The 14035-nt window shown below is 43.1% G+C and overlaps 1 protein-coding gene across 30 annotated transcripts in view; it reads right to left on the minus strand.

The window, feature by feature from the left end:
• ADGRL3 (adhesion G protein-coupled receptor L3) overlaps positions 1-2970 on the minus strand; it is an 861253-nt gene extending 858283 nt beyond the window's left edge. For 24 of the 30 annotated variants that reach the window (XM_055111492.2, XM_057302096.2, XM_055111507.2 and 21 more), the window contains exon 1: positions 1537-1986. The gene's annotated coding sequence lies outside the window, so the exon portion shown is untranslated. Of the gene's footprint in view, positions 1-562; positions 731-1072; positions 1183-1536 lie in introns of those variants that run through there. The other 6 variants (XM_057302095.2, XM_057302097.2, XM_034958747.4 and 3 more) reach the window with 4 other exon arrangements.
• Positions 2971-14035: the final 11065 nt, after the last annotated feature.

A 14035-nucleotide genomic window follows, 5' to 3' on the forward strand; every position in this document is an offset into this window, starting at 1 on the left:
GGGAGGAGACACCCTGGAGGTGGCTCGCAAGCCTCGAGTTCTCCCAACTGCTGTGATATCTCTGGCCATAAATAAAAGCAGCGCATGTTTCTATCAGAGGTAGGAAAGTGGCCAGAGAATTCCAGGGACCAGGAGTTACGCTGGCTGGACTCGATTACTTCAACCTGCTGGAGAGATGACTACCCTATGAGGTTCTCATCAGGGCCATTCTGGGGTGCATCGAGCGCTGCACCAGCGACTCTCACGCGCCGCACGCATGTCGCCGAGCTGCGCCTCTCCAGGGGAAGGGGACACGGCAAGGTTTCCTCGCCACCCTGCGGGGGCCCCCGTGGCCTCCTCAAACCAGATTTTCCAGTTAAGAGGATCCCAGGCGATTTCAATAAGCAAGCTCAGCTGCAGCAGCAGCAGCTCCGGCATCCCCGCAAATATCTCTCTGCCGTCCCTGGGGCGCAAAAATGCGCACACGCTCAAACGCTGACTCCACCGCCAAGTAACGCTGGTTGAGGAGGTCGCCCCCACCCCTACACACCACACACACACACACAGACACACACACACCCACCTATAGTGCTGGGGGCCTGGCACCCTAAGCTTCTGAGCTCCGACGTGGGACCGGAGGCTGGGTCGCGGCAGCTCAGACGCTGCGCTGCAGCCTGGAGCCTTCCCTTCTCCTCAGAGAAGCGCCGAGGTGCCTTCTCTCCTACCTGTAACCCGCCAACCGCGACCACCAATGCTCTGCCCACCCCGCCCCGGCGCCACGGCCGCCCGGATTCGTGCAACACCGCCGCCCCCCGCCCAGTGCCCACTACCAGCACAGCGCAGCCCGGGCCACCCACGAAAGTGGCAGCTTTCTCCAGCCAAAACCGCCTAACAAAGCCTGGGCACGCAGGTCTAAACCAAACTGCCGTGAAGGAGACACAACAGGCAGGGCGCGGGGAGGCAGCGCGACTCCAAGACTCAGGGGCGCGACCTGGGCAAAAGGGGCCAAGGATGCTCCAGGCAAGCGTTGAGGGAGAATCGCGCCGGGCTCGGCACCCTGCATTTTCCATCTTCCCAGAGCCCAGCTTCTCACCCAGACCCTGTCCGTCCTCCAGCCCGCTCCCGCCTCCAGCGGCACCAGTTCCAGCCTGACGGAGAAAAGTCGCCCTCCTGTCCGCTTTCTGCCCCCACCAGGGGATGGCACTGGGGTGAGAGGAGAGGGAAAATTAACGGGGTGGGAACTGTTCCTATTCCCCAGCGTGTGCAGCTGCGAATGCGCCCAGTCTCTTATCCCCCTCACTCCCCTCGGCCGGTCAAATCGCCCAATGGCTGGAAAAAACTCCAACCCGCGCCAGACCCGAGCGCCCACCAGCCAGGAGGTTCCCTTCCCGCCCCGCACCACGACCGGATGAGTGTGTGTGTGTGAGGGCGAGTGTGTGAGTGGAAGGGCGAGTGTGCATGCACCCCGCACCCCCTCTTGTTGCCCGCCCGGTGGATGCCGCCGCCTGCGCCCGGCCAGGGCGACCCCTATTATGAAGAGTGCGAAGAATAAATTACCTTTCGTAAACGCCGGTCCCTGAGATCGTCCCATCAGTTGCTCAACAACCTGAAGGCGGGTGCAGTTTCCACAATCCAGCCATTGAGCCCGGGGCAAAAGACCGGCCGGCCCCTGTGCAGACACCCCCAACCACACGCGGCAAATAACGAGAATCGAAGCGCAGAGAAAGCAGCAGGAGGGTGGAGACCCCAGTCAAGGAAACAACAACAAAAAGTCTCTCTTACCTTTCTTCCGCTACACAGCCACGGAGAAAGGGGAAGGAAAAAGAGAGCCAAATGCTCGCCTTCCTTTACGTTCCTCGCTTCACACACCCCAAGGGGGCAAAAGCGGAGCGAAAAGAAAAGAGGGTTCAAATGTCTCTCCCAGTCCACAGTTGCACAACTTCGGAGTCAGGCTCTGTCTCCAGCAGCAGCCGAGGGACCCAGCGGCAGCTATTAACATGCGGCAGTCATAGCTGGGGCTGCTTCTCCTCCTCTTGCTGCTGCTGCTGCCGCCGCCGCTTAAGAAAAGACGCTGCCGAAGAGACCAAAAATCTTCCACCATCCCCCCAGCCGATCTTTATATCCAGTTCTCCCACCCCACCCCCCTTCTCTTTCTTTTTCTTCTTCCACGTCCTCCCCTTTCCGCCTCGGAGCGGGAGCGATGGAATAGGTAGGGGGAGCCGCGAGGGCCAGGGGTGGCTTCTCCGCCAAACCGTCCTCCTCTTCGTCCTCCCGAGGTTCTCTCCCAGCCGAGGGTCCCCTCTCAAGCCCGCAACCTCCGCGGACAGCCGGAGCGAGAGCCACACAAACTCCTTCCCCGGTGCACGGAGGGGGCGCGCGGACAGAGCGGGCGCCCGGCCGCCGAGGGCTGCGTCCCGGGGGCCGGCGAGCCCCGAGCCCGTGGGGTGGATGATTAGCTCGCCGGCCGGGCCGGGCAGCTGCGGGCATGTGGGAGCTTCATCGCGCGGCCCCGGGCTCCGCGCCGCCGCCGCTGTCTCTTCGGTTCTTTCTCTTCTTTGACTCCCCAAGAGCGAGCGAGGCACTGGCGCTCTCCAGACACGCACACTCACACACGCGCACACACGAGCGAGCTCCTGCCAAAGCAAACCGTGCAACCCGCGCGCGCGCACACCCGTAGGAAGAGGACCAAGGCAAAAAGAGAAGAAAGAAAGGGGAGGGGGCGAGTCACAGGCGGCGGCGGCGGCGGCAGCAGCTGCCGGAGCGGAGGCAACGAGCAGTCCGAGAAAAACCAGCAGCGGCGGCGGCGGCGGCGGCGCCCACCCCGACCAGCTGCAGCATCTGCATCCCCGCTCCTGGGAACTGGAGCGAGCGGTGCCGGGCCAGCAGGCGAGGGGGGCGACGCGCAGACAGCGGGTCAGAGCGCGGGCGCGCGGGGGCCGTGCAGCCTGCGCGCGGGGTAGGCGCAGCCGGGGCCGGAGCGGAGGCCAGAATGAGCAGCGGTCGGGCGGGCCAGCGGCGAGAGCTCCGAGAGCCGGGGAGGGGGCTCGCGCCAGGGAAAGGGGTGGCCGGCAAAACCCGGATATGGAGTGCTCGTGGGCTCCGCGGCGCGGGCTCCACCTAGCAGTTCGGCAAACGCTTGGAGGTGGGAACGGGAGGGCTGCTACTAGAGGCTTCCCTTTCAGGGTTTGTCAGACAAAGGGTACCTCTCCAGTGGCTTCGAGGCCCGCCTCGGCGCTCGCGCTCTCTCTCTCTCTCTCTCTCTCTCTCTCTCTCATTCTTTCTCTCTCTCTCTCCTCCACTTCCTCCTCTGTCCCTCCCTCCCTCTCTCCCCCTCCCACTCTCCATCACCTCCCTCCCCCCTTTCTCTTCTTGTCTTCCTCTCCCACTCCACCCTAGGTGAGTAAACATCAGCTTGAAAGTCCTGCCAGTGTCTCATTTTTTCAGGTGCGGATTATTCCGTATTTTCATTATGCAAGTACCGAGTCTGAAAATGTTTCCTGCCTTTGGTCAATTTTATGTTCCTTCAAACTTAACTCGACCTGCAAGTTCATTGCACGGTTTAAAGTATCCCTGTCTGATGAACAATCGTGGAGATTCAATTATCTTATTTCACATCATCAATGGAAATTACCATAATGGATACAGAAAGGTGCGGATTCCAAAACCATGCCTTCTGACAGAGGAAAAGTCTGGTCAAGTTAAATGAGTGGCCTTGGTCAATTGCTGAACCTTTTGGTGCCTTCTTTGTAAAGGAGACTGTTGAGTACATAATTTGTAAGGTCTTTTCCTGCTCTAAAATGTGATTTCAAATGGCTAAGATGTTATTTTCTATACCAGTACACTCAAATCATTAAGATTTATCATATTCATTCAACAAGCACATTACATCCGTAGCTAAATTTCCCAAATTGTATTTCATTGTATACATTTAGAATGACCTAACGACTTCTAGGAGCTCTTTAAGAGGTAACATCAATCCTAGCATATCTGAAGAACCTGAAATCTCATTAGAATTAAAAACATACCCAACACAAAGTGACAGTTAAAATGTCATTCATTCTTTAAAGCTCAACTCCAATCCAACGTTCTCCAAGAAGCCTCTTCTCACCAAGACTCCTTCCCCAAAAATCACTCCTTTCATGATACCCTGTAACATTTTGATAACATCTCTTCTCTAACACCTATTTTATTCTGCCTTTTTCCTTGTTCCTTTTTAATCATTAATGGTTTGTCCATTTGCTTCTTCAGATTACAGATTTTCTTGAATGCAAATTGCTAGTTTTAATCATCTGTATAAGGAAAGATTATATCTACAGTCCTTTGCGCATAGTTAGTCCTTTAAAAAAAATTGGGGGTGGGAAGGGAGATTTAATGATATTGCTGAATTCTGACCAACTAGATGTTCACAAGCTGAAGTTATGCTACTTGAATTTGCCTAATACAGGACATCCATGAACTCCCCTGGGTACTTAAAGAAAATACAAATTGACATCTGGAGCCGCTTGTTACTTAAATAGTTTTGGAAAGAGTAAACTCTAGCCAATTGTGACAAGAGGCTCTTATTTGTAAAGGAGGAAAAATGGAAGTTACTCAATTCATTTCTCAAATGCTTAATGGTTGTATTAAGTATAATAAAACAACCAAGTAATAAAAATAACATTGTAATAATATATATAATGACAAGTATAGATATTAAAGATTATTAGTGGTAGCATCAGAAACATTAAATACATATTTAATATTTATTTAGATCGATAAAAATATATAATGACTATATAGATATTAAAGATTATTAGTGGTAGCATGAGAATATTAAATAAATAGTAGCTATAGATCAGTTTTTAGAATCATCTTTAACACAACAGAGGTCTGGAGGGATGCAGGAAAATGAAATTTCAAAGTAAAAGTTTTACATGTATATTTATACACACATATGTACACACATAGATATACATATATGTGTATCTATATAAATGAAATATTAACTGAAAACTAAGCATAGTCAGTTAAATAAGTAATTGGAAGTGTTCACCACGGAGGAGTTGACCACAAATAAGCAAAATTACAAAGACAATAATGAGGGAGAAAGAACCAAAAATCGGGGGGGTGTGAATAAAAATAACCAATGAGTAAAGAAAAGCAATGAAAGAAAGAGAATAGGTTAATTGTTTATATAACTTAATCAAATATCAAGGCAACATTATTTAAGGCAGCTGCTTATATTTTAATCTCAAACTTCATGCTTCCAAGTCATTTTTAATCTCATGGACATAGTCTTCTATATCTGATTTAAGACATAAAACATCCCACTTCATTGCCAGGAAATCCATGACTCTTGCCAATGTTCTTCTAAGGTGAAGCTTCCATAAAAATAAAATAAATTCTGTGTCCTCTTAGCTACTGTATTTAACACCTATGTTACATATATTTAACACCTTCTTCTCAAGGAGAAGACATCATACAGATGATGTTTGAGCGCAGATACTATCATATGATGTAACTCTGTGCAAACTAGAGTGGTTTTTTAGAAAGATGGCACTGTAGGCTTCAGCACCATTAAAATTGAAAAAAAATAATTTTTACCAAAGGGAAAAGGGCTCTAAAAATGAAAAAAAGGTGATTATCTAATCAAATAAGATAAAGAGAATTAAAACATTTAAATGACTAATTGAAATTTTTAGACCAAAGACCCTTTCAAATCAATAAGAAATATACTAAGATCCCCACAGAATGGAAGTTTAGAAAAGACCTTAAAACCATCTGTTCACAGAATAAATACAAATGGCCAATAAATGCAAGGAAATATGTTCTGCCTATAGAAATCTAATACATAAAAATATATCCATTTAGAAGATCTATCATGTTTCATGTTTTTACCATAAAATTAACTGAAATAGCAACAGTGCTCTATTACTAAACTCTAACGAAAGTGTGTTGAGACAGGCATGCCTCCATGCTAGTAATATACAGTGACACAATTGCTCCAGAAAGGAAGCTGACAATATGAAACAACTGCTTTATAGAATATATATGCCACTAAATCCAGTGTTTCTATGTATAGATATCTCTTCTACAGAAAAAAGCAGAGATATGGACAAGGATTTTGTATAATGATATACATCTCAGCCATAATTGCTATAAAAGGGGAGAGGGTATGTAATGTTTACATATTCAAAGTAATCTTACTTTTTTCATACTCAATAAAAGCCCCCTTATCAGAATGAAATCAATAGTTAGTGGGAAAAAGTTGATAAGCAAAAATAATTTTTTAAATGATGCATACATACTATATTAGTTAAGATTCAATTTGGCTTCAAGCAACAGAAACAAAAAGTAGCAGTGACCTAAACAAGACAAATTTGTTTCTTTTTCAAATGAAAATCTAGAGGTAGGTGGTCTAGTGCAGGTATGGCCCTCAAAAGCATTCCAAACTGAAATAGACACTTTGTCTTCTTGCTCAGCCATCTGTGGCCACTGTTGCTAATTTCAGTTCCAGCAATCACACCTACCTTGCAAGAGCAAGGACGAAAGGGAAGAAGGAGGAAGAGAAGAGCATTCCTGTATCCAGGGAAAATTTCCTAAAGTTGCATACACCATTTTCCCTTTCATTCCATCCTTTACATGGAAAATGTAGACTACTCTAGGCAGTCATGTGTCCAAGTGAATATCAGGATTCTTTCATGATTTAGCTCCTCCTCATCCTTTGACTTACCATTGCATACCACCCTGGGCTGGGCTTGCATATATTAGTCTTTCAGTAACCAAATGTGTGGATAATGCAGACACGTGACAGTGCTACTCTCACATGAAATGACCTTCTACTTCAACCAGATGTAAGCTTTCACAACATTTCAAATTACTGAGCTATTGCCATCAGGGACAATACTCTCTAATACTCAGTCAAATATCCGCAGGCAGTTACTATCTTAAATGCTACTGGGCCTAAATTCACTGACAAATCTAGGTAATCAGAGTTAAATCACATCTGCAACGCAGACAGCAAAGCATAGCACTCAGACTCCTAGGATGCCATGGCGTGATTAGAATTTTAAGGCATTTGGAATTCAGTAGAATAATGATGCAAATATGGATTACATAGGGCTATCAGAACATATTAGACTACCCTATGGGATAGCCCAATCCCAAGAAGCACTCAGTGACCCTTTCTGTACCCTGGGATATTTCTCAAAGGACCATTTTAAGTCTATAAAATCTTACCCAGATTATATTGCCCTGCTAATTTGTTATCTTATATTCCCTCCTTGCTTCAAGTTATTCACCCTTCTTCTTTTTCAATCCAAAAAAGACCCGTGAATTCTACATTCTTAATGACTTGGAAGCTTAGCTATAGAAACAGATATCAATATAGATATAAATCTAAATATTTTTAAACAGCTTCTCCTAAGTAGTAAACATTTTCCACATATTGACTTCTTTTCTTCCAATGGAAGTGTCTCCTTAAAACTCTTTATTATAATTTCTCAAATGTTTGCATACAGCATGCCAGTTCTGAAAGACTGTGAAAGCAACAACAGTCTTTTTTTTCTTGTAACTTGGTTTTTTCCTGTAACTTTTCTAGCTACCTTGTCTTAGATCCCATAGTTAGATTACCTTTCATAACTCCTCATTAGTTTCAACACAGAATGCTTATAGCTACTCACTATAAATGTTAGTGATAGTACCCTGCTCTAGTAGAAGTATTCAGCACTCAAAGAGTTGCGTTAAAAGCGTAACATCACGGTGCCTAGATTCTAGTCTCCAGAAATATAAAAGTATTCAAGAGCCCAACACTATTTTCTTAAGATCCTCTCATCTTTATAAGATAAAGTATACAAATATGTTTGTACTGTACTAATGAAAACATCGTGGTCAACCAGAGATAGTCAGTAATAACTGTCATAGTCTAGAAAGGAAGAAAATGGAATTTTTGATCCTTTATAAAACTCTGCCACTTTTCTGGGCTCTGCTTTTCAGCCTCACTCCTTTAAGACTATAATAGACACAGATAGTAGATGCCTGACTCATAATTACCCCCCCTTCTCTGAGAACAGCTTCCACACATGATTGGGCAGATGTGTCTATGAAGCGGCCTTGTTCATACTATTTGGCCCTGACTCTTGGCCATGGTTGAAGGGTCCAGGTACAGGCAACTAATGCAGGCTTGGCTAATCAGAATTATTGTCAAGAATTTTTCAGACTGTACTATACCAAGGGTCTCAATATATTCTTGATGGTAAGGAAAGCTAAGGAGCTATCTACAATGGCCTGGATGTTTGTGGCCCCACAAAACCCATATATTGAAATCCTAACTCCCAACATAATGATATTGGGAGGAGAGGCCTTTGGAAGGTAGTTAGGTCATGAAGATGGAGCCCTCATGAATGAGATTGGTACCCTTATAAAAGGGACTTCAGAGAGCTCACTTACTCTCTTTCTGCCGTGAATAGACATGAAAAGCTGGCACTCTGCAGTCCAAAAGAGGGCCCTCACTAGAATCTGATCATGCTGGCACCCTGATCTATTTCTCAAGAACTGTGAGACATAATTTTCTGTGTTTATAAGCCACCTAGGCTATGGTACTTCATTTTAACAACCCAAATGGAATATGACACTTTTCACAGCTACATTATCTGCCACATGGTGGTATCTAAACCTGACTTAGTGCAATATTTTCCTGAAGAATGCAATCAGATTAAAATAAATATCGCTAGCCTTTATCATAAATTCCTGTTTCTTTTGAATGCATATTTTAAATCCCAAATCAGATAAGCATAGGGAAAATTCTGTATGGATATGCAGTTATAATGCTAACATGCAGTCTGTTTTATGGTGATAGCTAGGAAGTTAGCTTCTCCTTCAGATTACCTACTGGATTTCCTTAAAATCTGAGCTCATGGAAGGCATACAGCATTACTCTTCTGAGAATGTTGGTCACATTATTTCTGCAGTACTCTCAGTTAGATGATTTTCTCATATCTGACATCTTATTCTATTATATGGCTCACCTCTTTTCCTATAAATAACAAAAATAAGATTGATCAGAAAATAATGGTTATTCTCCACTCGGAAATATGAGGGGTCTTCAAAATGTTCACAGAAAATACATATTATTAATAAAAACTATGCATGGGTTTCAAAACTTTACTGCACCAAAATAAATTCATACTAACTTGTTATAACATGACTGATGATGATCTCATTTAAGGCTCTGAGAAAGGTAAAACAAAAGTTTGAAAAGAGCCCCTAGCAGAGAAACATGCATTCTGCTACAATTAAAGCAAAACCAGTCATCAAATTTATCATGAAGCTTAGGTAGAAGAATGGTGAGCTCACTGAAGCTTTAAAAAGTTTATGACAAGAATGCCCCAAAGAAACCAGTCATTTACAAATGGATAACTAGATTTAAGTAGGGATGAGACAACGCTGAAGATGAAGCCCACAGATGCAGACCGTCTACATCAATTTTCAAGGAAAAGAATTCATCTTGTTTGTGACCTAACTAAACAGGACCAATAATTAACAACAGAGACAATAGGCAAGACCATAGACATCCCAATTAGTTCGGCTTACACAATTCTGAGTGAAAAATTAAAGTTGAGCAAACCTTCCACTCAATGGGTGACAAAATCATTGAGCCCAGATCAGCTGCAGACAAGAGCAGAGCTTTCCATGGAGATTTTAAATAAGTGAGATTAAGATCCTGAAGAATTTCTTTGAAGAATTTTAATAATAGATGGAACATGGCTTTACCAGCATGATCCTAAGGACAAAGCACAATCAAAGCAATGGCTACCAAGAGGTGGAAGTGGTAAACTTCCCAGGACCCTCAGTTCTTTAGGAATGTACTAAATGGCTGGGATCATTGTTTACTAAAGTGCCTTGAACTTGATAGAGCTTATGTTGAGAAATAAAGTTTATATTTTTTACTTTTATATTTTAATTACATTTCCATGGATTTTAAGTCCCTCATACATTGCTCAGACCCATAGCAGGTATTCAGTAAATGTCTGGTGAATGAAATAATTCAAGATAAGTGCTGTATAATATATAATATTAAATACATAAGATGTATAAATACATCAGTATCTATTAAACTATGTCTGATTAATATTAATATATCTATCATTCTCTTAAGATTATAGATTAATAGAATTTATTCATCTAAATGAGAGTTATCAAATTCAAATTAGTCACCTTGTCCAGGAGAGGCTGCCATTACTCAAATCAAGTTGAATCCTTTTGAAATCTCTTTCTACTGTGGCATGATTTGGAATAGCCTTAAGATATGAACAAATCTCCTGATTTTAAAGTGCATTTGATTTTTTGTTTTGTTTTATTTGTTTAATGGTTTGGAATCAACTGGGGGAAAATCATTGGCATTAAATAACTGGAATAGAGCTTAGCAATCATCTAATTATGTTATAGAGTCAGAAGACAATGTGTTTACTCAAAATAAATAAGAATGACAATTTTTTTCTTATGGTTTGATTTTAGACCATAACCTTCTTTAATGCAAGGAGCATAACTTTCTATGTGCTAGGGCTTTTTTTTTTAAATTGTAATTAATCCTCCCCCAAAACAAGCAACGTAGGCATTATTTCTACTTTATTAACAATGATGTTAAAATACAGAGGGTATAATGACTAAGGCTAAAAAATCCAGTAAAGTATATACCATATAGACACGTTTACTTTACTGACTCTCTGCTTACATGGTGGAGATTCCAAGGGCAAGTTTTTGTAATGAGAAACTTCCCCACTGGCTACAGTTTATTGGATCAGAGAGGGAAAGAGGTAACTTCCTTGATTAGCAAGCTAATCAGTTCTTCTTAGGGAAGTTGGAATTGGAGCTAAGAGAATCATTGTTTCTTTCTCTCAACAGGCCATGTAAACTGTCTAACTGTGGTGTGGCCCTCTTTTCTCTGCCATAGCAATTCAAGAATCAGAGGTGATTTGCTTTTGATGGGAGACATGAACTGTTATATCATCAGTTGAACCTGCTTTTAGCCACTGAGCAGAGGTGAAGATAATAGGAATCTGCAGAAAGCGGCTTGAAGCACATGCAGAGAGAGGAGCCCAGATGAAATGCAGGGAGAGATTTGGGGTGGTTTTCTGAATCTTCATTTTATTTCTTTCCTAAGATCCAACTACATGCCTATACTTAGTTTCTAGAAAACAGCCATTGTAGTGTTATGGTATATTCACCTTTTGATGAAGCCAGCACAACTTCATAGCAGTTATTAATGGGTTTTGTCTGATCATTTATCTCTTTCCACTTCTGGAAATAGCATGCCTCTTCCTTGGGTATCCTTCTACTCTTCATTTTATGCACTAGTAATGGTATGTCCATCATGATACCCAACCCACATAGGAAAGGCAAATTATCCAGGCCACATAAAATATTGCAACCAGCTTTACCCCAGTGATTTGTTTAGGGATAGCCACATGATTTAAACCAGGCTTCCCTGGGTCTTTTTTTTTTTTAATTATTATGAGCACTGGAATAGATAAATATTCCCTCCTTCTCTAGCATCTTTTTAGTTAGAATGATGCAAACCAGAAGCATTTATTTATTCATTCATTCATTTATGTGCTTATTTATGTATTTGTTTATATTGTTCCATGTTGCCTTTCAGAGATTTAACAATTAGGAAAATAATATAATAATATTCTCTCAGTTTATCTCACTAAATGGTCAAAAGATTGAACATGCACTTGCCAACAGCTTTCTATATTCTTAGGTTAAGTTATTCAATATTAGACTTAAATAAGATATATTGGTTATACTTATGCAAAGTGCCATGAAATAAAATTCCAAATCTATACTGTAATATTCCACATAAGGATATGCATATTGTGTTTCTGATTTTTCTAATGATTGAGAGAATCCTGGATCAGAACGTCAAACTGGAGGGGAGTGGTAGTATGTGAGTATCTTTGTTCTTTTTAGACATTCAGAGGTCCAGGCTGATGAAGATTCCTTCATCTTAACACATGGCTTTCAAGGCTGCACTAGGAAGCCCGTGGGAAAAGAGGAAGGGACGATTTTCTTAGCATTTTTTTATGGGTCTGGATGATCTTTATCACCTCCATTCAGATTCCATTCATAAACACTCAGTCATATGGCCACACCTAAATGTAAGAGGGGTTGGCAAATGTAGTCTAGGTTTAGGTCTAGAATGAAATTGATGTGAGTTTGACAAACAGAAATCCAGTTCTTCCTATACACTCCCTTGATGATTCAGAAATAATGAAGTGTAGAAGAATATGCAGAAGTGTGTAGCCTGAGCACTGCCACATAACCAAAGTAATGCTTAAATCAAATGGCCTGGTATGAAGAGCTCAAGACATGGATTCAGAAGACCATGTTTTCAGTCCCATTCCTAACACAAACTAATTCTGTGTTATTGGTCAAATCACTCAATATTTCTGGGCTTTATATTCTTTATAAGTAAAATGGGCATATTAAAATACGTGTCTTTACCTACATCACAGGGTTATTGTCGCCACCATATTAAGTACAGTATGTTAAACATCTTGAGTGCTGTACAAATGGAAGATCCTTGCTAGGACATGTAAACACACAACTACGCTATTCATGCACACAGAATTCCGTGCACTCTAATATCCATGTTTTCATGTGCTGTTTGAATCTCTCCTCTGTAGGTGCAATGTCCCGTTTCAAGGATGCTGTGAATAGCTCACATATTCCTCCTCCCCAGGATGAAAGTATTCATTTCTGCAGCTTGAGGAATGTAGCTGCTCACAGATGAGTTCCTCAAGTATTTCCTTCTGTTTGCTGAAGGAAGCTGTCTTGCTCAAGGTTATATCTGCTCAAATGGGTTAGCCCACATTCAATACCTATACTACACAGCGTTACTTAGAGTCGGCCCACTCCTCACATGTAGATGATGACTGGGAAAGGCTATTCCATATTCACCACTCCAGCTCTTTCTCCGTTGGAGTGCCTGAGGGCTCTTTGCCTCTTCTTTGCAGCCCCACTTCTCTCTCTTGCCAATGCTAAGTTCCTCATTCCTCGCATCATGCAAAACCACCCCCATCCCATCTTGCTCCCAAGAGCATTCCTGGAAAAACCTCCTATTTGCAATTTCCTATGAATCTGCCTCCGAGGACACTTGATCAAAGTTAGCCTCCTATTCCTACCCTTGACCTAGCTCTAGTTTATTCTCAACATTCAGCCAGAGAGATACTATTAGAACAAAGTCACAGTGTTAGTTTCCTGGGGCTTCCATAACACAGTACTACAAACTGCATCACTTAAAACAGTATAAACTTGTCTCACAGTTCTGGAAGTTAGATGTTCAAAATCAAGGTGACAGCAGGGCCATGCTCCAATCCCTCCTTGCCTCTTCCCAGCTTCTGGTGATGGCCTTCAATCCCTGGTGTGCCTTTGCTTGCAGCTGCAGCACTCGAATCTCTGCCTTTGTCATCACATGATGTTTTCCCTATGCGTCTTGCTTCCACATAGTGTTTTCCTTTTCCTGTAAGGATACCAGTCATTTGGGATTAGGGCCCACCCTAGTGGCCTCATTTTAATCTGATTACGTCTGTAAAGACCCCATTTCTAAATAAGTCACATTCACCAGTGTCAGGAGTTAGGGCATCAGCATAAAGTTTTTTTTCTTTTTTTGAGATGGAGTCTCGCTCTGTCACCCAGACTGGAGTGCAATGGCACGATCTTGGCTCACTGCAACCTCTGTCTCCCGAGTTCAAGGGATTCTTTCGCCTCAGCCTCCTGAGTAGCTGGGATTACAGGCATCTGCCATCATGCCTGGCTAATTTTTGTATTTTTGTAAAGACAGGGTTTCACCATGTTGGCCAGGCTGATCTTGAACTCCTGACCTCAGGTGATCCGCCCACCTCAGCCTCCCAAAGTGCTGGGATTACAGGCGTTAGCCACCGCACCCGGCCCAACATAACTTTTGGGGGTCCACAATTCAACCCATAACAGGGTGCTTGCTCCAAAACCTCCAGTTGCTTCCTATCTCACTGAGAATAAAGCTGAAGTGGCCTACAAAGCCCTACACATCTGATCC

This window comes from Pan paniscus, chromosome 3 (assembly GCF_029289425.2).
Source record: "Pan paniscus chromosome 3, NHGRI_mPanPan1-v2.0_pri, whole genome shotgun sequence".
Taxonomy (NCBI): domain Eukaryota; kingdom Metazoa; phylum Chordata; class Mammalia; order Primates; family Hominidae; genus Pan; species Pan paniscus.